At 39.9% G+C, this 23,033-nt stretch overlaps 1 protein-coding gene across 5 annotated transcripts in view; it reads right to left on the bottom strand.

Annotated features, from left to right (window-relative positions):
• CTNNA2 (catenin (cadherin-associated protein), alpha 2) overlaps positions 1-23,033 on the bottom strand; it is a 1,482,995-nt gene that overhangs the window by 761,523 nt on the left and 698,439 nt on the right. The window lies entirely within an intron of this gene.

The following is a 23,033-nucleotide window of genomic DNA, read 5'->3' as shown; positions in this document are numbered from 1 at the left end:
GCATAAGGTTTCCAAGTGTTGAGTTTGAACCACTGATCTTGTAGTTCAAACTGACTTTACAGTCTAGTGCTTCAACCCACAGCGCCACACCAGGACTCCAGAACTTCAGATAAGGGCACGCATACCCCTCAGATCCACAGTCAAGGACAATTATAAAGGAAATACTTTCTATATCTCATTGTCCATATGTACCCTTTCTCAAGATCTATTAGCTCAGCGACACACCATGTATCTTTCACTACAGTGTCTCTTCTACTTTACAAAGAATGACACATTTTTGGGGCCAAACTAAATATCATTATTGCATTGACCTGAGACTAGAACTACCTTGAGAAATCAAAGATTTTTCAGAAATCTCCAATCTATTAATAATTAACCTGGTAAATTCCTGTCTTTCTCTGCCTTCTGTATATTTCCTTGAAGCATGTAGCTTGCTATCACTAGATATATATTTTTCCTCTGTTGAGAGACTCTGATTCAGAAATGCCAAAGCCATTAGTATTATATTGTTGTTGTTGTTATAGTCCGTTCAGTCAGTTCTGACTCCTAGCGACCCTGTATAGGGTTTCTAGGAGTCCTGGTATGACACTGCAGGATAATGCACTGGATCACAAGGTCAGTTAGAACTACATAGTTGGTTGTTCAAACCCACCAGCCGCTCCTTAGAAACCCTATGCAGGCTCACTACGGGTGGGAACCAACTTGACAGCACTTAACAACAAAATAGGTTTTCCAAGGAGCAGCTGGTGGGTTTGAACTGCCAATCTTGTGGTTTGCAGTCCAGTGCTGATCCTATATCCTATTAAATTTAGCATATGTTTTGCAAGATATATAAAAACACAAACCAGTTCCCATGGAATTGATTGTGATGACACCACGTGCATTAGAGTAGAACTCTGATGCGCAAATCCATCATTGCAACTATTGTGCCAATTAGAATCGCTGAGGGTGTCCCTTGCTCTCATTAATCTTCTAAATGACCATACATCATGCCTCCACCAGTGGACGATTCCTTCTTATGAAGTATCCAAAGCAAGTGAGTCAGTCAGTATTCTGCTATAATCTATAAGGTTTTCATTAGTTACATTTTGGAAATAGATTTCCAGGCCTTTCTTAATCTGAAAGCTCTGCTTAAACCTGTCCATACCAGATGATATAGTTCGTATTTGAAATAGTGATGGCATGGCTTCGAGCATCACAGAAACACACTAGTCACCACAGTACAACAAACTGACATAAAGGTGGTAAAAATAAAGATGGAAGGTTTTAAAGGCAAAGTAACTACCATAACTAAAGCAATTTTGAAAAAAATAAAGTAAGAGTGGGAATAATTAATGAAACCTATATCAAGCTTCCTGATTACAGTTCAAGATAAACCCAAGAGTAATTAAAAAAAAAGTTCACTATTGGTGAAGGAATAGAAACCTAGAAAAATGAAAACAGAATTGAGACCCTAGAAACAGGCTGACACAAATATACCCAAATGATTTTTATCAAAGGTACAAAGCAAATCAATGCAGAAAGAGTAGCCATTAGAACAAATAGTACCGGAGAAATTGGACCCTGATAGGCCAAAAAAAAAGTCTAAATTCCACACATTATGCAAAAATCAACTGAAATGGGCTAGGCTTATCAGTAAAATGGAGAAACAGAAAACTTGCAGCAAAATTAGAAATATGTTGGGTTCTAGAGCTAGGCAAAGGGATCTTAGGCTTGATACCAAATATATAATCCATTTTTTTTTTAAAGATAAAATGTTTAAAAAGTTGCTCAGAAGTCCTATCATTATTATATTATTTTTATTAAGTGCTATCGATTCAGTTCCAACACACAGCAACTCTGTACACAGTTTCTGAATAGCAGCTGGTGAGTTTGAACTGATGACCATGCAGTTCAAACCAACCTTGATGTTGAGTGCTTATCCTATGGTGTCATTCCAGGACCCTAGTAAGAGGACAAAAATAGGAGCTATAGAGTGTGGAAAATAATTGTAAAACACATACTTAGCAAAGGGCTAATATCTACAATTTACACAGAACTCTCAAAACTCAACATAAAAACAAAACCAAAAAAATCCAAACAGAAATAGGCAAAAGACACAAATGCCATTTCACACTGGCAGATGACATGCAGATAACAATTCTGCACAAAAAATGATGGTCAACATTATTACCTATTGTTGTTAAGTACCGTGGAGTGGGTTCCACTCAAAGTGACCCTGTACAGGGTTTCCGAGACTATAAATCTTTATGGGAGCAGAAAGCCTCATCCTTCTCCCGTGGAAAGGCCGGTAGTTTCAAACTGCCGACCTTGAGGTTAGCAGCCCGATTCATAACCTCTGTGCTACCAGAGCTCCTTATTCAATCAATATCAAACTGAGAAATAACTTCAATATGGCCAAAAAGAAAAGTAATAGACAAATGTTGATGAGGATGTGTAGAAACTGAATCACACATACATTTTGGGAAGGTGGCAAAATTGCACAGGCAATGTGGAAAACAATGATAATTTCTTTTAAAAAAAAATACAGAAAAATAGTAAACATGCAAACTGCACTCTTGGGCACTTATCCCATAGAAATGAAGTCTTATAATTACATAAAAATTTGACTAAAAATATCCTTAGTTACATTGTTATATTTCTTATAATAGCCCCAAATTGGAACAAACACTAATTTCCTTTATCTGGTGAATGGTTAATATTACATGCAATAACCAATATGAATTTACAGAGAATTATGCTAAATAAAAATTCAACCTCAAAATATTACATATTGTTTGATTCCATTTATGTAGCATTCTTGAAATGCTAAAATTAAGAGAAATAGAGATAAGAGCAGTGCCAAGGACGCTGAGGATGGGGAGAAAGCAGGTATGGCTACAAATGGGCACATGAGGGACCCTTGTGGTAGTGGACACGCTCTAAGTCTTCACACATTAATATCAATATCCCATCCATGACACTGGGCTAGACATTTGCAAGATTGTATCATTTTAGGGAAAACTGAGTAAAGGGTTACAAGATCTCTCTATATTATTTCTCACAACTGCATGTGAATCTACTAATATCTCAAAATGGTAATTTTATATTAAAATGTGGGAAATAAGAGATAGTGTTTCAAAGCTCTTATGGGGGATGTGTTTGAGTCCAGATGTGTTTGAAAGTCACTGATCCTCTACACTGGCTGATGAGATCAGAGACTCTGGGCAACCGTGATCCTTGAAAACGTCACAATTAACCAGATGAAAGGGGCTATTTCTGACACTGGCATTAAAAAGCAACACAACTAAAGTGATGCTGGATGAAGAGGTTTTAATTATATATATATCGTTAAGGGCTGGTAGCATAGTGGTTACAAATCAGGCTGCAAGCCGCAAGGTCAGCAGTTCGAAACTACCAGGTGTTCTGTGGGAGAAAGATAAGGCTTTCTGCTCCCGTAAAGATTTACAGCCTCGGAAACCCTGTACAGCGTCACTATGAGTCGGAACCGACTCCACGGCAGATAACCACCAACAACCATATAGTTTGTTATTGTTATTGTTAAGTGCCATCAGGTCAATTCTGACTCATAGCGACCTTGTATAGGGCTTCCAAGGAATGACAGGTGGATTTGAACTGCAGACTTTGTGGTTCAAACGAATCTTGCAGCCTGTTTCTCATCCTACAGCACCACACCAGGATTCCATATATATAAATAAAAATAAACGTACACAGAAAGGGGTTTCAAAAACTTCATGGAAAAATTCCATATTCTTTAAACTTAATTTTTTCAAGAACTTTCTGAATCCCCTCATATATGTGTGCATGTGTTTTAAGCAGGTGTTTAGTTCATTGTTTCCTGGATCCATTTCATGTTTGAAATCTCACAAGCAGCTCAGAAAACTTCATAACGTAGAAAAACAAAAATCCCAAAGGATGTGAAAAAGAATTGGGGAATTCCTTGCCCAATTTCTTTGCCTTGCTGTCTGTCCATTAGGGAACGCTGCTCTAGCTGAGGTCATCTACACTCACCACTGTGGCTGAGGTGTGGGGGCCCCAGTCAATTGTAAGGCTCTCCATCTTGGAACTCAAAGGTTTTAAAGCAGGGGTGGGGAACATTTTTCTGTTAAAATTTTTAACATCATTCACAGGCCATACAAAATTACCAACTTCAAATTTAGCCCGCCATATTTTGCCTGCTAAATTTGTTCTTGTGTGGCGCTCTAGGATAATCACTAGACCACAAGGTCAATTTGAAGCACAAAGTTGGTGGCTCAATTCCAAGCACCGCTCCTTGGAAATGCTATACAGGGTCACTATCAGTCGAAATTGACAAGAAGTCACTTAACAACAAGAGCCTATTTGTTCTAGAGTGCTGGCAGGGCACTGTAGGATAATTACTAGGTAAAAAGGTCATTTTGAACAGCAAGGTTTGGGGTTCAAACTCAGCTGCTCCTCAGAAACCCGATACAGGGTCGCTCTGAGTGGGAACCTACTCAGCAGCAGTTAACAACAATAACATATCTGGTCAAACATTTAATTAGTTCACCCCTAATGTGATGGCTGTTAAGTGCGGTTGCTTTGGCAGGGTCAGAGCAAATGATTTCACGGGCCTTATACAGCCCATGAAGGAGCTCTGGTAGCGTAGTGGTTACGAATCGGGCTGTGAACCTCAAGGTTAGCAGTTCGAAACTACCAGCTGTTCCACGGGAGAAAGATGAGGCTTTCTGCTCCCGTAAAGATTTACAGCCCCGGAAACCCTGTGCAGGGTCGCTATGAGTTGGAACTGACTCCACGGCACACAGCCACCACCATAAGGCCCATGGTTTAAAGTGAAAATAAATACCACAGAACACCACACCTGGGTTTTGTTTTGTTTTGTTTTGAAATATGCCTGTTTCTCCCTAAGTTGCATCAGAATTCTCAGACGCAGCAGGTGCTAGCAAATTAGAATGACTACCTTCCGTTGGCCCGATTCCGCAGTATACACAGCACCAGAACAGCTGAGAAAAAAATAAAAAGCATTCATTTGCCCAAGCTCTGTCGGATATGGTTTTGATAAACAAACCAAAAATTGTCACGAATCTTCACTGGACTGATGATCAGATCTGATGCAATACATACACATATCTAGCAAGAAGTCAACTGGGATTTTTCCAGTTTCCCTGTCATCCTATCTGAGTAATAATGTTGAGAGTAAAGGAACTAAATGCCCTACAGTTAAGTTCAAGGATCTGACATCACATTCCTGTTGGCCTTAGTGAGAGTTCCCAAAGACCTATCCCTTGAGCAAAGGCTAAGTGTCCTTTTGGTGCATATAAGAGCATATAAAAAATAACATTGTAATCCTTGTTAAAAGAAATCTCTTTGTCTTACTCCACTCATAGTTTCTGCAGGAGAATGGAACAATTTGGGTTCTTATCCTGAGGAGCTCTAGTAGTATAGTGGTTACGATTCTGGCTGCTAACCTCAAGCTCGGCAATTTGAAACTATCAGCTGTTCTGCGGGAAAAAGATGAGGCTTTCTGCTTCTGTAAAGATTTACAGCCTCGGAAACCCTATACAGGGTTGCTATGAGTCGGAACTGATTGCACGGCACATAACTAACCACCACCACCCTGAGACCAATCAATACAGAAAGCCTGAGGGACTTTAAAAAATGAGATATTTTACATTTTATTCTTCCTTACCATGTATGAGGGGGCTTCAAATGAGTTCATGGAAAAAGTGGAATTAAAATACAATAGAAATTTTCTATGAACTTTTTGAAGTCCTCTCTATGTATGAGGGTTCTAGTTCATTCGTCCATGGGATTATTCCAAACAACACATGTTTAAACATGGCTCTATGACCACTGGATGGCTGCAAACAAGTTCTCTCAGCAATATACTTGTCTTAGTCTTGTTAGCCTGACTTCAAGAAAAAAGGACTAATCAAAACAGCATCTTTGGAGGGCAGTTGCTGGGCTAATTAAATTGAAGGCAGACAGGTTATCTCAGAAGGATATGGTAATTGTTTTGCTTTGATTTTATTCCAAAGGGGTAATTTTGATAGATTTTCTCAAAGGAAACAGGATAATCATAGGATCTTTTAGAAAAAAAGTTTTTTGAAAAAAAATTAAAACTACATTGTTGATAAACAATCCAGGGAATAAAAGGGAGGAAAGGAATATATGAGCTGAAAAATAATTTTGAATGACACGCTGGATGTGGAAAAGCAACTTAAGTCTCTTCTGGAATAAGAGGTTCAGGCACCAATAGTCCCAGGACAAGTGGCCTTGGCATCACCTAGGAGTTTGTCAAAAAAAGAGAATTTCAGTCCCACCCTGATCTACCTAAGCAAGATTCTGCATTCGCAGGACCCTGACGTGATAAATACGCCCGTGAAATTTTGGGCAATAAAGGCATAGAACACTTGATGGTGGGTGAGTGGTGAAGACGCTGTCATAGGGGTGTGGACATGGAAATTTTCAGAAGCCCAAGGTGAATGAACTCTACTTGGCATGCAGAATAACAGGAAAGCAAAAAGAGCTCTCAGGAAACAGGTGATGCGAATAGAAGTCTAACCAACCATGGACTTTGGATCTGAGCGTACACAAAATCCTTAGTACTAATATTCTTTTACTTTTACCCGAGTCCAGATAGTTCAGGGGAGTAGAACAACCGCAGGGGAACAGATGACAAAGATGTGAACAAACAAGAATAGTATGCCACACAATGGCAATAAACACAGCTCAAGTCTTAACAATTTCTCTCAGCTCTCCTAGATAGTTCAAGTTTTCTAACTTTCTTAGAGTTTGAGTTCTATACCCTACAGAGTTAGCTTCGAAGGAAAGCAGTGAGTCACTGACAACAATAATATCGAGGGACAGAGAGGCAGGGCTACCAAGAATGAATATCAAGTGGGCAAGTTTCTGGCAGAAACAGTGTTTCTCAAAAACATTCCATTTGTTTTCTGTATGTTCCAGTCCAATGGAAGTTGCTTAATCATGTGTCTAGGCAACAGGTTCTGAACAACAGTGACTCACTCGTGTCACTTCTGAACTGAGGCATTTCAAGGGCTGGTAGACAACTTTTCATGGTTTTTGTAGTTGTTGTTTTCTCAGCCCCAGCGACTGAAGCTGTTCTAGATCAGCATTTCTCAAAGTGATCCGAGGATTCCTAGAATTCTTCAAGATCCTTTCAGAAGTCCTAATCATCACTTTTCTTAGAAACCAAATTTCTTATATATATACTGCAAGTAAAAGGAATATTTCAATAGACAAATGGAGAAGCAAATATAATAATCTAGTTGTCTTTTATTAAACAAGTCATTAAAGATATGTTCAGAAATGTAAAACAAAACTACTCTGCAAGAATGACATGGGGACCATGTCTGAAGTTCTCTGACTTCACAGGGAAGGAGAAGCAAACTCAAAATCAGAACACTAATTCCTGCAAGGTGGAGGTCAGACATGCCTCCAACCTCTAACCTGCTTTACCCTATGCTGACACCAACCATCCCTTCCATGGCATTCCCACTTCTCCGCGACCTCAGTTATCCAGTGCACGGAGCAGCACAGAAATCACAGTTAGGGGGCTTATAAGGAAAGTTAACAGGCTGCAACTGAGGGTCAGAAACAGCCGGAAATACAGCAGTTCTCCAGTCAGGAGTGCCTTTTTCATTCATTCCACAGGCTGTCTCATGTTCAGCTTCTCAGCCAAGAGATCCCTTGGCCTCTGCCCTGCCTGGGCAAAGGTAACAAGCTCCTTTAGCTCTTTGGATAACTGCCCAAAGAGCACCCTATTCTGCAAACCAGACTACTGCCCAAAGGCCCTCAGCCTCATTCAGTCCTTGGGCTGAAAATCCACCAATGCTAATCTGCGCTCCAAGCCGCTACCTCTGCTGCTGATGCTTTTCCAAATGGGGATCTAGTGTTCCTCTCCAGGTTTTCCTTTTTAATGGTCCTAAAATCTTCAGTCTCTGCTTCTGAGATGACTCCTTTTAACCCTAAGGAGATGGCAAAACTAAGCAATCCCCTCATGAAAGACTTATACAAACTATTTGCATGGTCCTACCTAGTCATTTGGTTGGCAGTTCAAGCTCACCAGCTGCTCCTTGGAAATCCTATACAGGGTCGCTAGGGTTTCCAAGTTGCTGCTGGTGAGCTTGAATCACCAACCTTGCAATTCAAACGACTTTGCAGTCTGACACATTAGCCCACAGCGCCACACCAGGACTCTGTTGTTAAAGATGGAGGGGCCATCTGCCTGGATCTTTGAATGACAATGTGGTGGAGAGAACCCATGACCCAGACCCCTAGGTGGCCTCACCTGGGAGGCAGAAGGAGAGAAAAATAAACCTTTGTCACTGGAAACAAAAATTAGTTTGTCAGTATAATTTGATCTATCCTGACAAATACAAAAGGCCACCATGGAACCCTGAAAAGATTTACATGACCAAAAGAGCTAACAGAATAGGATTTTCTGTCCCTATGAGAAAGGCTTTAATGTCACATGTTCTCAGGCGCTTGTATCTTTATAACGAGATTTTCAATACTCAGAATATCTCTCCTTGCTCAGTGCTTTCCTGAAACCTGGCTCTGGGCATAGTGGAAACCCACACTGTGATAAGAAATCTCCCCTTTAGCAGCACCTCTTCAAAAGCATCATATCACTTTTCTCAGTGCTATCTGAAAATATCCATCCCTACTAATTAAAATAACAGTGGATTCACCTTTCAGATAGCTAGAGACCCTTCTGAGTTCCCCTTTTATCTTTCTAAAACACCACCAACAAAATAACAAAAACAATATTTCATAGCCAAAAAGCTTTCTTTCTCTAGAGAAAAAGAACCACACTGAACAAGTTGCAGAACCAATTGTTGGTGATGGTGATTAAAAAATAACTGGTAAGTATAATAGCAAATTTTAGTGTCTTAAATGATATTTATTGAGCACTAAGTATTTTCCAGGCACTATTCTAGTACTTACTTCACTTAGATAGTCTTAGAAATCCTATGTGACAGGCACTAATAGTTTCCAGAAGTTATAAACGAGAAAACTGAAGTGCAGAAAGGCTGAGTAATTTGTCCAAGGTTGCGCAGCAAAGAAGTGGTAAGACAGGATGTTATTTTAGGAGTGCACAGCAAAGGCCTGTGTTCATATGATTACACTATATTCCCTCTCATATTTCACAGAGTAGTACGCAATTTAACCATAATTATACTACTACTCCCATGTGAATGTTGGATAATAAATAATAAGACCTGAGAAGAATTGATGCATTTTAATTACTGTGTTTGAGAAGAATTCTCAAAGTACCATGAAGTGTCAGAGGCATGAACAAATCTGTATTGGAAGAAGTCCAGCCAGAATGCTCCTTAGAAGCCAAGATGGAGAGACTTCATCTGTGATACTTTTGACATGTTGTCATTAGGGACCAGTCCCTGGAGAAGGACATTATGCTTGGTAAAGTGTATCCCCCAAAGGGATACATTGACACAGTGGCAACAGTAATAGGGTCAAACATAACAACAATTATGAAGATGGCTCAGGACTGGATAGTGTTTCAGTCTTTTATGACTATTGTCCCCATGAGTCATAACCTACTCAACAGCCCCTAACAACAATAACAAAACACTACTAATCTCCAATGCTCCATAGTTCTCAGATAACTTCACACAAAGATTTCCCCTTCTTCTCCTCCTCTCGCTCTCCATGTGTCCCACTTATCTACTGTTGTACACAATCCATAATGCCATAGTCATATAATATATGCTGTGCTAATTAGCTAGTCCAGAGTCCTGGTGTGGTGCTGTGGGTTAATACGCCAGACTGCAAAGCCATTTGAACTGCAAGGTCGATGGTTCAGGCTCACTAGCTGCTTCTTGGAAACCCTATACAGGGTCGCTATGGGTCGGAATCAAGTCTATGGCAATTAACAACAATAACAAACTAGCTAGTCCACAGTAACAAAAGTCAGGAAAGAAGCAGCAGTGAGGAAAAAGAGGAAATAGGAGAGGCAGTTGATCTGACATAGCAATGAGATATAACAATAATTGTTATTTCCTGGAAGGATCAGACCTCTCCCTACAAACTAGGCCAACATCTGGCACCAAACCTACTAATCTCTGAAGACCACTGTGTGCATTTAGTCAATGTGAGCCATTATGTTACCTGTGAGGATAATATTCCAAGAGGGATTGTTTTAACCTAATTAAATCCACTGATCATCTTTTGTCATAATCCTGAAGAAATGGTACTCAGGAGAGACTTGATGGCAAATATTGGGGGGGGAAAAAAAGAACAAGAGCAGAGGAAGAAGGAAGAGATGGAATGTGGAATGTGTGGCTAATTACCTACATGAACAACTGCCTCCTTTGTCATGAGACCAGAAGAACTGGACAATGCCATTATTGAACATTTTGATCAAGGAGTCTACAAAATAATCCTGATCCAAAGGGGGTGGGGGCATGGAGAGCAGAATTTCTACTTCTCAAGTACTCCAGACTTTCTGGAGCCATGGTGTGTGATTGAACCCCTGAAACTTCTGTCCTGAGATAATCTTTTAACCTTACATATAGCTCCTGAAGTCTTCGTAAAACCAATTAACAGTTTGGTTTAAACAGTAAAAATGTCTTTCTCGCACATCATGCTCTTGTAAGAGCTATCTACAAGTGATCAGATTGCCAATAACTCAAACTGATAGACAGAAACTTTAAAAGGCAGTGAGTTTTATGTTCATGAGGTAGGAACAGCACAGAAAAGGAAGGTGAGAATAGTTGCAAAGCTCCAAGAATGTAAGCCTTATCACTGACTTTTACATGCAGAAACTCTTGAATTGGTGTATGTTTTGCTGTATATATTCTCAACAACAAAATAAATTTAGGGGAAAAAGGAAAGAGAACACAGGGGGAAATTTTGATGGAATCTCACACAGCTTGGCATCACAGAATACGCTTGGTTGTTGTTAGTGGTGGTGGTGGTTGTTAAGTGCATTAAGATTAGTACCAACTCATAGCCACTTCACACACAATAGAAAGACACACTGCCCTGTCCTGCACTAACCTCATACTCTCGCTATGTTAGAGACAATTGCTGCTGCCAATGTGCCAATCCATCTTGTTGGAGGTCTTCCTCTTTTTTGCTGACCCTCTATTTTACCAAGCATGATGTCCTTCTCCAGGGAATGGTCGCTCCTGATACTAGGTCTGAAGTATGAGAAGCCAAGTCTGGCCATCTTGACTTTTTAAGAAGCATTCTGGCTGTACTGCTTTCAACACAGATTTGGGTTGGGTTTTTTTTGTTTGTTTGTTTATTTGATGGTCTATGGTACTTTTAACATTCTCCTCCAGCACCATATATCAAATACATCAATTCTTCTACAGTCTTGTTTATTCACTGTTCAGCTTTCACATACCTGTGAGGTTACTGGAAATATCATGACTTGGGTCAGGCAAACCTTAGTCCTTAAACTGACATTCTTGCACTTGAACACTTGAAACAGGTCTTATGCAGCAGATTTGCCTAATGCAATCCGCTGTTTAATTTCTTGACTGACTGTTGCTTCCATGAGTGTTGATGGTTGAACGGAGCAAAATGAAGGCTTTGACAACTTCAATCTTTTCTACATTTATCTTGATGCTATTTATTGGTCAAGAGGTGACCAATAAATAGCATTTTCTTTACTATTTTTCTTTACTTTGAGGTACAACCCATAGTACTGAAGCTGTGGTCTCTGAAAAAGCATCAGTTAAGAATTTTAAGTCCTCTTCAGTTTCAGCAAGCAAGATTGTATCATCTACTTATCATGTACTATTAGCGAGTTTTCCTCCAATCCTGATGCCATATTTCTTCATATAATCCAGTTTCTCAGATTATTTGCTTAGCATACAAATCGAATAAATATAGGGAAAGAATACCACCATGGTGCACAGCTTTCCAAATGTTAAACCATTCAGTGTTCTCTTACTCTGTTCTAACAACAGAACAAATGCATGTACAGGTTCCACATTCTCTGCAATGTTATCCATAGCTTTTCATAATCCACACAATCAAAAGCCTTTTTGTTGTCAATAAAGCACAGGTAACCATCTTTCTGGTATTCTCTGCTTCCAGTCAAGATCCATCTGATGTCAGCAATGATGTCACTAGTTCTACAACCTCGTTTGAATACTGCTTGAACCTCTGGCAGTTCCCTTTCAATGTAAGGTTGTAACCAATTTTTAATAATCTTTAGCAAAAACTTACTTGCATGTGATATTGATGATATTGTCCAATGATTTACTGGGTCACCTCTCTTTGGAATGGGCACAAATATGGGACTTTATCAATCAGTTGGCCATGTAGCTGTCTTCCAAATTTCTTGACAAAGATGAATGAGTGTCTCCAATTCTGCAGCAGCTTTTGAAAGATTTCAATTTATATATCATCAGTTCCTGGTGCCTTGTTCTTTGCCAATGCAGCAATGCACCTTGAACTTCTTCCTTCAGTATCATTACCTCTTGATCATATTCTACCTCTTGAAATGGTTGAACATCAACCATTTCTTTTTGGTACATATTATTTTAATGATGATCATTCAATATTTTGCCAGTAGAAACCTTCAATATTATAAGTTGAGCCTTGAATTTTTTCTGCAGTTCCTTCAGCTTGAGACATGCTGAGCATGTTTTTCCTTTTTGGTTCTCTAATTCCAGATATTTGTTCATTTCATTGTAATATGTGACTTTGTGTTCTTGAGCTGCCATTTGAAATTTTCTACTCAGTTTTTTTACTTCCTCATTTCTTCTTTTTGCTTTAGCATCTCTATGCTGGACTGTAAGTTTCAGAATCTCTTCGGACACACATTTTGATGTTTTTCTTCTTTGTTGTCTTCTTTGTGATCTTTTGCTTTCTTCCTCTATGATGTTTTTGATGTTATTCCACAACTTGTCTGGGTCATTATTGTCTAATTCATCAAATCTGTTCTCCAGATGATCTCTAAATTCATGTGGGATACATTCAAGGTCATATTTTGGCTCTCATGGACTTGTTTTATTTTCTTCAGTTTCATGCTGAACTTGCATATGAGCAACTGGCAGTCTGTTCCACAGTCTACTCCTGGTCTTGTTTTGATTACTGATTTGGCTCATTTCCATCATTGTTTCCCACAGATGAAGTCAATTTAATTTCTGTATTTCATATTGTGAGGTCCATATGCATAGTCATCTTCTTTTATGTTGTGTCCAAAAAGTATTTATAATGAACCAGCCATTAGTCCTGCAAAATTCTATCATGCTATCTCTAGCATCATTTCTACATCACTAATGGCATATTTTCCAACCTCTTTATTTCCAACCTTTACATTGCAATCACCAGTAATTATCAATACATCTTGATTGAATGTTTGAATAATTTCAGACTCAAGAAGTTGGTAGAATTCTTCTATTTTCATCATCCCTGATTTTAGTGGTTAGTGTGTAAATTTGAATACTAGTGGCATTAACCGGTCTTCCTTATAAGTCATGTAGGTAACTATCCTATCACAGACAGCGTTGTACTTCAAGATAGATCTTGAAATGTACTTTTTGATGATGAATGTGCTTCTGTGTGCATATAATTATAATGAAAACTAACTCTGCTCTAAAAAAGGTTGTAGTAGAAACATAAGATAGAGAAAAACTCACGCATATCAACACACTAGCATATTCATACAAATGAATGTCTTTACCAGTGTTCATAGACTCATACAATAAATGAATAAAAAGGTCAGCAGACCTTGGCTCTCCTTCACCAAAAGGAGACAAAAACCTCTTGCTGTTGAGTTAGTTCTGACTCATAGCAACTCCAACAGGACAGAGCAGAATGGTCCCATAAGGTTTCCAAGTCTGTAATCTTTATGAAAGCAGGTTGCCATTACCACAATCCTTATGAAAAACAAAACAACAACTGTGGAGAAGCTGGTGGACTCAAACCTCCAACCTTTCAGTTAGCAGGTAAGCACTTAACCACTGCCCTCCAGGCCTCCTTTGTTCTCTGCTTGTTGTTGTTAACTGCCATCGAGTCGGTTCCGACCCATAGTGACCCTGTACAGGGTTTCCGAGGGTATAAATCCTTATGGGAGTAGAAAGCCTCATCTTTCTCCCGCGGAGCGGCTGGAAGTTTTGAACCGCTGACCTTAAGGTTCACAGCCTGATTTGTAACCACTACGCTATCAGAGCTCCTTGTTCTCTGCTAGGCTCTGCTAAAGCTTACTATCTACCTTATCTTATCTGCCTTGGCTGAGGTCCTGGTATCTCTGTTGAAAAGATTCACAGACTATACAATTTTAGGGGATTTCATAGAGACTTACTTATCCAATTAATTGTAGAAAACTACAGCCTAGAAAGGCAAAAAAGAATATGCCTCAAATCTCTTCCCTGTGTGTTTTTATGGCTTACTGGCTAGCCTGTGTTTTCCAAAAAGGGAGGGATACACATGGTCAGCCTGTCACCTGGCTCAATCCCCTGGGGGTCCCTGCCTGAGGCCTAGGGTAATGCAGCAATAAAAGAGCAAGGGGACGGTGTCTGCTGACACAGGGCCAGGAGCATAGGGGATTTCAGTTGTGATAGCACCAGTGTTGATGAAAGAGAGGAAACTGGTAATAGAAGACACAGCATTAGCAGAGTAACTGTGCTTGCAGAGGTACTAGCAGCACCCCAAACACCAGGCACCACGATCCTTGCCAAAAACAAGTGTTGAGAACCAAAACATCAAAATCAGCATCAGCGGGAACCATGGGGATTTCAGTGAGATTCAGCCACCTGTGCATGTCAGGCATGATGGTACCTTAGCCACCACTTTGGTCATTACCGAGGGTCAGAGTAAGACATGTAAGAACTAGTAAGTTCTGGTGTGGCGCTATGGGTTAGTGCACTGGACTGCAAAGTCAGTTTGAACCACAAGGTCAGTGGTTCAGGCTCACCAACTGCTCCTTTGAAACCCTGTACAGTGGCCCTGTGGGTCAGAACCGACTCGACAGCACATAACAATAACAACAACAGCAAGACGATGGAAGAAGACTTATGTTGCCAAGAGGAGTCTTTCCTAGAGCAGGTATGAGAAACATTGGGCAATGTTCACAGTAAATTGGGAAAAAGTTTGTACAGTACCATTACAAGTTCAAGGGCTGATGTGTAAGAAGATCAATTCTATTTTGTGATTTGTATTGTGGGTTTTACAACCATTCTATAGGTAAGAAAATTGAAATAATAATAATAATAATATTTAAAGTGGTAACTTGTTTGTTAGTGCCAGAACTCACCATCCACAGTTCTTGACTCTACATGACACACCAGGTTGGCACCCAAAAGAAATCAAGCCCATCCACTCGGGAAAGCCATAATCCTTTTCTAAACACAAACCTTTGTTGCTGCTATTACGCACCATTTAGTCAGTTCTGATTCATAGAAACCCTATATAGGGTTTTCAAGGAGCAGCTGGAGGGTTTGAACTGCCAACCTTGTAGTTAGCAGTCCATTGCTTATCCTACAGTGCTACACCAGAACACAAACCTAGGTTTGGTGTAAACTTGAACGAGATCAGATGAATAACAGAAGGATAAGGAATCTTAGAACAACTGTCTAAGGGAAGAGAAACTGTGATTGACTTGGAGAGAAAATACTAGTATAGGTGAACCCAACAGGAACTTATGTGGCCTTCAGTTTGAAGGTCTGAGTTTGGGAGAAAACTGCCCATCAGTGAGGCATGGAAGCAGGATACTGACAGAGAGAAGGTGAGAAAAGTGGACCCACAGAGAAATGTACCCAGCTCTTCATTTTTGCCCCAAGCTGATCATCTATGAATTATAAAGGCCAAGCGTGGTGGAAACACAGGTTTTTAGCTGCGTCTTCACATAGTTAACAAAAGACACATTTGTTCCCTCTGTGACTACTATCACACCTAACATTAAAGCGCAAACGTTTCCATGATCTGCATGAAAATAAAAGGGTGGTATCAAGCTGAATAAAAATGCACTGTCAGTGTAAATATCCCTTCTCAGAAGCACAAAAGGGGAAAAAAGGAAAAGTCTGGTTCCTGTTCTGCATTCTACATTAAATAGGCAATTACAGGGTAGAATTCTGAACCAATACCAGTGTTCATTTAAATGTAAAGATCAGACCCTGAGGTGTTTTCCAAATGGTCCCTTGAGAGACGGTAAGCTGTTCTCCAAATCACATGTATACCAAGATCTGAAAATCCTCAGAGTCTAGGTTTGAAATTACTACTCTTGACATAACAAGAGTAGCAGAGGCTCTGCATTGCCTGAAGAGAATACCATGAGGTGGTGTTCAGGGTTTTTCCTGCTCTGCACCCAACAATTTGTTCCAGCAAATTCAGTTTCCATCACTTCTTGAGAAGAGAGACCTGATGTCAGCATATAACAAATGGACAGACTGTGTGGTAGTCAAGGTTAAAGGAAGAGATTGGGCCTGTGTTCGTTTCCTAGTGTTGCTGTAAAAGAAATACCACAAATGGTATTCTGTTTTTTAAAGAACAGAAATTTATTTTCTCACAGTTTAGGAGACTAAATTCAGGCACCAGCTCTAGGGAAGAACTCTCTGTAGGCTCTGGGGGATGATGAAGTATTCCTGCGATCCTTGGTGATCCTCGTATGTGCTTCTGTCTTCCCGTTTGTGTTCTTTTTTTTTTGGCTGTGACTAATCTGTTCTTTTTATATCCCAAAAGTGATCAGGTTTAATTATACTGATAGAACCTTATTAATATAAAAAGAAAACCTTATTCGCAAACAGGATTGCAGCCATAGGATTAGGGATTAGAATTCCAAGACATATTTTTATTGAACATTCTACAGTCTGTAACCAAGAACCTATTCAATCTATAAGAGACCCAGGTGACCAGGGGTCCATAGTTGGAATCCCTGAGAGGACTGGGAATTTGAGATGGACCTTCAGAAGTCATAAAGAACAGCTTTGGGAGGAGATAATGTGTAAAGGAAAGAGAGACAGTGAGACACTGAGATAGAGATAAAGAGAAACACTAAACTCAGCCCACGTCAGTATGATGCCCCAGTGTGAAACTAAAATGATGGCAACATCACAGTAACATCAATGGTGGCAGCAACAATGCAAGTGTGGACACTTTAGAAAAGGTTTTCTATGATATGGGGAGAAATCATCTCACTATACTATCTCTCAGCAGATCTTTTCCAAGAACCCCCAGTGCCCAGAGATGACCAGCTCAATAGACAAGAGGCCAACAGGACAGGTGGGGATGAACAATGAGGTTGGCATGAGCCACCCTGCATAGGGATTCCAAGTAGCCAACTTTGTGGTTGAAACCCATATTGCAGTCCAGTGCATTATCCTGCAGCAGCGCACATGCTTTTGAGTATTACCAAAAACTTGATGGTGCCTTAAAATCACTAATGATCATCTGAATCATGGGTCATTGTTTAGTAAGTTTTAAAATAGTGAATACATTGTTTTTTAATTCAGCTTATTCAATATAATTGATTATTCCCTGAATCCAGAATCAAAGATCTTTATGCAAAGCTAATCAGACAACATGACTTGGAAAGGAATTAGCTGCTCGTGACTCCAGTGCCTGAGTAGGCACTCCCCTTGGTTAATACTGCCAGACCAGCAGTTGCATAGATGTAACACACAGGGAGTGCATATAAAGGCATTATTTCCCACTACTTACTGCCTGGATATTGACAGGATCTACAGATAGAGAAAACTTTTAATATAGTGAAAGGAGGAGCCATAACTGGCTAGGAAGGGGATAGAAGATGTCATTTTAGCAGAGCTTTAAGAAATGGCTACTGTTCATGCGTGTCTCCATGCTCTTCTATACTGATGTATATCTAAGTGACAATGTGACTACTACAGAAGCTAGACGTAGTCCAAGAATCAGCTACTTGTAACAAAATCAGAAACATATATTTAAAAGTGAGACTATTGATGTTTGTCGTATTATGTTTGTTTGTTTAATTTGATAAATTCCAGTTTGACATGCAGCACTGATGAGACATCAGCTGAAACAGACTTACATTAACTTAACAAAGGATGAGGACACCATGAGGCTCAGATCAGACAGGAACTCACTGCAGAAAACTCTTCTCAATCCTAATCTTGGAAGAAACTAGGTTTTATTTTTCAAGGGAAGAAAGTTTTCCCTCATAGACCTAAAGGCAACTACCATTTATAGCATACCTTCACACACTTTCAAATTCCCAGAGAAGTAGAGCCTAAATTTGGCATAGACCAAAAAGCTATATTCATCTAGAATTACATATCATAAAATACAAATCTGCAACTGGGACTAGTGGCTTGGTATCAAGGCTAGCATTTGCTTCTAGTGTAGCTCTCCTGATCTCTCACCTGCACCCTCCCATTCCAGGACTGTCCACCTGGATGTTGGAGCATCTGCCTCATTTTGCTTGTCCAATTGGACTACCTGGTATTTTATGTGTTCTCTTGGTTTCTGTTGCCCTCTGACTATTAGCTTGTTAAGAGCTGACTCTGTGCTTCTCCTGGTGACCCAGCCTCCCCTCAGCTTTCCTGTACTCCCAGCAGTCTTTGCAATTGTGGCTGCTGCCGCCCACTGATCTAGTCTCTGCTTCAGACAGAACTGCTGTTATTAGTTACCAGTAAGTCTATCCCAACTCATGGTGAGCCATTGAATAGAGCAGAAGTGCTCCAGAGAGCTTTCCAACGCTATGATGTTTCAGAAGTTGATCACCAGGTCTGTCTTCCAAGGAGTCTCTGGGATCGTTCAAACCACTGCCTTTTGGTTAGCAGTTGATCACTTAACCATTTGTACTACTTAAGGACTCTTCCAAACAGGATTGTTGTTACTGCTAGATACCATGATGTTGCGTTTCAACTCACAGCAATAGCAAAGCCCTGGTAGCGTAGTGGTTACGAATCGGGCTGTGAACCTTAAGGTCAGCAGTTCGAAACTACCAGCCGTTCCGCGGGAGAAAGATGAGGCTCGGATAGAAGCTAAGCACTAAACCATTGCTCCACCAGGTCTCTTTGTAAAGGAAACCAGTTGCCAATGCCCTTAAAAACATCTCTAAACATCACAAGAGAAAGAAATTCTACCACCTAAGCTGAAAATAGAGTCATTCAGACATTAGCAATGGAAGAAAGGAGAAGGAAGGAAAGCCTTATTACAAATTGAGCTATGTACATTAATGAAAAAAAAGAAAGAAAGAAATCAAGTCTTTGGCTCTGAGGAATGACATTAAAAAGTTAAGCAGTACTTACTCTTATTTAAAATGTCATTCTTGTTCAATGTAACTGTTAGAAATTTAATACAGACAGATGAGCCACACTGACTCCATGAAGACAAAACTTCCCTCTGTACTTCCTCTCTAAAAGCTTTTAAACCCACTCTGTCAGGAGCAATTTGACGGCATACCAATTGTGTTTCTCTGCTGAACCACAGCACTGCATGTGACGAATGAACATCATAATAGGATTGGGTGGGTGGCTGGGAAGAAGTAGGGGCTAAGAAGTCCACCACATGTATAAGTGACTCTAAAGCCAAACACTGCCAATAAAACAGGAAGAAATGCATTAGCCTGCTACAAGGAACTCAGGTTGACCATTAAATATTTCATGCAAGAAAATCACACACAAACAGCATCTCAATGTCACATCGATGAAAGTTAGGGAATCCAGGACCCGCAAAAGTGATCTACGAGGGGCATTTGGCTAGGGTAATCACACAGGAGCTCTGTGTGACTTGTTTCCTGATCTTGGTACCCCTTAGCTAGGCGATGGATGTATCTTAACCATCAGACAGCTGCAGTGCTTCTCCTGGGGTTCCGTTTAGGAAATCTGTGCCTTTTATAATTATATGTTGCCAACTTCTCATTTAGAAATGCAAATTCTTCTGATTTGCTTTGTAGACAGTATCATAATCAGCAGGGTTAACGTCACTATTGTCTCATTTTTATATCTCAAGATTTCAATGTCTTTACAAGTACAATGCACTTGAGTTAGAGCTCAATTTTGCATGGTGTAAAAATGACAGAAACTTAAATCAGCAGCATCATTAAGTGGAAAGAACACAAGGAACCAGAAACTTGTTGACCTCATCTTTCAATCAGGTCATTGTCCCCACCCTCAGGTCTATAACTTCATATATTATTAACAACAAATAAATTAGAGAGTGACTGATTTAAACACTTTGCCAGTATAATTTTAAATCTAAATTCTCTTCGAGTAAAAGATGAAGAAATATTTTGACAAATAAGTTCCTAGGTCTTGGGAAATGATTTTTCTACTGAAGTGTTTTACAAAACAATTTTGCACTGCAATTATGTGGCCTCCTACCCCATTCCCAAGCAGTTTATTAAATTAGAGCTGCCATAGTTTTGATGGCTCACCTTCTGATTTTATTTCCTGATTCTCTTTCAAAGAGAATAGAAGACTACATTTTATTTGATATCATGGATTCTCTCTCTCCAAAATCATTCAAGAAGACTATGCTGTCCTCTGTTAACATTCACTTTGCTTGTGAGTAAATATCAGCGTCAAGCTCTGAGACCTCTCATTGAGAAGACTCTGGTAACAACTGCTCACCTGCCCTTTATGTCAAACTGCACAGAGAACTTTCACGTCCAGCCAGCACTGAACCTGGGATCAAAGATGTGTGTGGTAGGGAATGAGGCATTGCTCACTCTAGTTATTCGTGGTGGTACCTGAAGGACGACTCACAGTGGGATCACTAGAGGAGTATAGGGAGTTGACAATGGGTGATATTGTCTGAGGATGTGACACCAAAATGACTACCTATAAAAGTTTTTTGCAGTGTTTCATCAGAAATGTACTGTTTTTTATAAAAATATTCCTGTAGTTGGTTATAACAATAAAAGCATTTTACGTAAGCCCAGCTTACATATATTAAGCTGAAACTCTATCCTAATTTACTTTTTGAACCTGAATGTGCTCACGTCAGAAATGTCATTACTAACCAATTACAATGATGCTTAGAATCATATGGTTTGGTCTGTAAGTGCTACCAGCACTCAATGCTGTTTTCGTTGCTGCTAATGCTTTTATAATCACTAATTTTGTCAATTTTTCTTGTGTATAACTACAATGTTACAATAGCTAGCATTTATGAAACTTTGTTGATAACTTTTTGAGAATGAAGTTGTAATTAAGGGGAAAAAAGGAAAAAGTCAAGAAAGACTTCCACTCAATTACAAATAATGTTGTAACTAATAATTCCATATAGAAAGATTTTACAAAACAATTTTGCTGTTAGTATTCACATAATCTAAGAAATATCACATTAAAATAAATTACAAGCATATTGTTGTTAAGTGTCATAGAGTCACTTCCAATCCATAGCTGCCCTGTATAGGGTGTCCGAGGAGTAGCTGGTAAGCTTGAACTGCCGAGCTTGTGGTTCAAATGACTTTGCAGTCCAGTGCATTAATCCAGAGCGCCACCAATTAATTTGATAATAAATATTCCTATGATATTGTATGGCTTGTTAAGGGAAAATGTCACTCAGTGAGTTTACCACACCAGACGACTCTCACCCAACTGACTTTACTGACCATTCAAAAGTATTCTGTTATTCTATGGCCTCGTTGTCCATGTGTGTGGTGGTAGTTCAGCTCAGTGAATAAAAAAAACAGGCTTCAGAGTCAGAGACACCTCGGTATGAGTCCCAGCTGGGACAATGGCAGATCTTGTTGGCTGTCCGTCAAAATCTGTGCTCACTTTCTTCCACTGATTTATCCCTGGCCTGTTGCTTTCCAGCCAGAGTCTACCTTTCCCTGACCCACTCTTGCTCCCGCCCCAAGAAACTAGGAGACACCATGGAATCTTTGCCTCACTTGATTATAAGGACAAATCTGGTTTGGGACTTCCTTGATGTTTCATTTCCTGCTGGCTCAATTATCTAGGAACAAAGTAACCTTAGAAAATGACAGAGTCAATGTTAGCCTGAGTTCGTGTATACTATGTGGAAGAGACTCATCCACTAACAGGAAGCAATGACAAAAAATGTTCAAGCTTCTTCTCTTTTCCTTTACCATTACTTAGATTGGAGTCATGGTGTGGTGCTGTAGGTTAATGAGCTAGACTACAAAGCTGTGGTTACGAATCGGGCTGCGAACCGCAAGGTCAACAGTTCAAAACTACCAGCTGATCCGCAGGAGAAAGATGAGGCTTTCTGCTCCTGTAAAGATTTACAGCCTCGGACACCCTATACAGGGTCGCTATGAGTCGGAACCGACTCCATGGCACACAACAACAACAACAACAAAGCTGTTTGAACTGCAAGGTCGGTGGTTCAGGCTCACCAGCTGCTCCTCAGAAACCTATCCAGGGTCACTATGGGTTGGAATCGACTCAACGGCACTTAACAACAACAACATTACTTAGATGACAACTCCTTACCTTCCCCCTTTTTTCTTCTTGAAGTCTTTTGGAGGGGTCTTTGCTACTAAGGCATTGCACAAGTGATTCAAGCTCCCTGGGCCTCTGCAGTCTTATCTATGGTGTAAGAACAATGAAAGTAACCCTCGGACGGATGCTGTGAAAATTGTGGAGATTATATGTGTAGAGTTGAGAACTGTTGTTGTTGTTCAGTGCTGTTGAGTTGGTTCCAACCCATAGTGACCCTGTATAGGGTTTCCAAGGAGCAGCTAGTGTGAGCTTGAACCACTGACCTTGTAGTTCAAATGACTTTGTAGTCTGGCACATTAACCCACTGCGTCACACCAGGACTACAGTTGAGACTAGCACCTAACAAATTCTTCATAAACGTAACACAATTAACATTCTCTACATTCTGACTTACAGGAGCTTATAAATACTATGATTGTTATTTCCAAAAAATACATACCAGCTCCACTGGTTTATCAGCTCCTTGAAGAAAGGAACTTAGCTCTCTCTTCACTTCCCATTTTAACGTAATTACTAGGATACAATCGTTATATACAGTATTCCAGAAATTTGCTATTGAGAAACCAAACAATCCATCTTATGAATCCCAATTCCTTCTTTTTAATCCTGGTCTCCCATGCCTACGATTGTGAAATAGACACTTAGGGTGTGCGT

Source organism: Chrysochloris asiatica, unplaced genomic scaffold, assembly GCF_000296735.1.
Source record: "Chrysochloris asiatica unplaced genomic scaffold, ChrAsi1.0 scaffold00093, whole genome shotgun sequence".
In the NCBI taxonomy this organism is placed as follows: domain Eukaryota; kingdom Metazoa; phylum Chordata; class Mammalia; order Afrosoricida; family Chrysochloridae; genus Chrysochloris; species Chrysochloris asiatica.
This window is presented reverse-complemented; position numbering and strand designations above follow the sequence as displayed.